This window comes from Octopus bimaculoides, chromosome 18 (genome assembly GCF_001194135.2).
Source record: "Octopus bimaculoides isolate UCB-OBI-ISO-001 chromosome 18, ASM119413v2, whole genome shotgun sequence".
Classification (NCBI taxonomy): Eukaryota; Metazoa; Mollusca; class Cephalopoda; order Octopoda; family Octopodidae; genus Octopus; species Octopus bimaculoides.
Window position 1 is genome coordinate 2698409 of NC_068998.1, and position 1253 is coordinate 2699661.

Genomic DNA, 1253 nt, shown 5'->3' on the forward strand with positions numbered 1-1253 from the left:
TGAGAGATATCCATAATAGGACATCTCTTTTATGTGCTTAAATGTACACTGTATGTATTTATATGAATAATATATAGTCTTTTCTTCTTGGAAAAGTGTCTTTTACTATAGCCCTGGGTCGACCAAAACCTTGAGAAGAAATTCAGTAGAAACCCATCATACATGGATAAATGTGTGTGTGTGTGTATAAGTAGATGTGTGTAAACATGTGATGTGAGTGTGTGTGTATGTGTATATATATAAGTACATGTGTGTGAGCATGTGAGTGTGTGTGAGCATGTTCGTGTCTCCATGTTTTGACATTGCATGACAGCTGTAAATGAGTGTCACTGTCATACAAGCAGTGTTGTTCATTTCCGGTTTTCTACATAGAACATGTCTGACCATGGGTGAATATTACCTTATTAGAAAACAGGTGAAGGTCAGCTTGATGTAGCTGTAGAAAATTTGCCTCAATAAACTCTGTCCAACCCATGCCAGCATGGAAAAGTGGATGCTGAAAATGGTAATGATAATGAAGACAATAAATAATGCGATATGCAACAAATAAGTGTTTGTGCGTGTACACACAGACACACAGACACACATGAAGGCCCGTGGCTGAGTGGTTAGGGCATTCGGCTCACGATCGTAAGGTCGTGAGTTCAATACCCGGAAATGCATTGTGTCCTTGAGCAAGACACTTTATTTCCTGTTGCTCCAGTTCACAACGCTGGCAAAAGTGAATAGTACCTGTATTTGAAAGGACCAGCCTTGTCACACTGTGTCACGCTGATTCTCCCTGAGAACTATGTTAAGGGTACACATATCTGTGGAGTGCTCAGCCACATGCACCTTAATTTCACAAGCAGGCTGTTCTGTTGATTGTATCAGCTGGGACTCTTGTCATCATAACCGAAGGAGTTCTCCTATATATATACATATATATATGTATATATTCATTCGGTTTCTTTTCACTGTTGGTATGTACAACAAAATTATATACATGAGCGCATGTGTGTATTATGTATTGAATGATATATGAGCATACACACACACAGATTATACAAAGAGAGAAAAGCAGGCCAAACAAAAAAAAAAAAAAGAAAAGAAAAAGAAACAAAACTCCATGCAAAAATATTTACCATATTCATATATCTAATATACATTTTCATCTCAGAATTCTTGTATTTTCCTGTCATTTTTGCAAATAATATCAAGACTATTTTAACATACATATAATGTATATAATGTATATATATATATATATATAT

The 1253-nt window shown here is 35.9% G+C and overlaps 1 protein-coding gene across 18 annotated transcripts in view; it reads right to left on the reverse strand.

Annotated features, from left to right (window-relative positions):
* Nucleotides 1-1253, reverse strand: part of LOC106871531 (guanine nucleotide exchange factor DBS) — a 180952-nt gene that overhangs the window by 44460 nt on the left and 135239 nt on the right. The gene's annotated exons all lie outside the window — the stretch shown is intronic.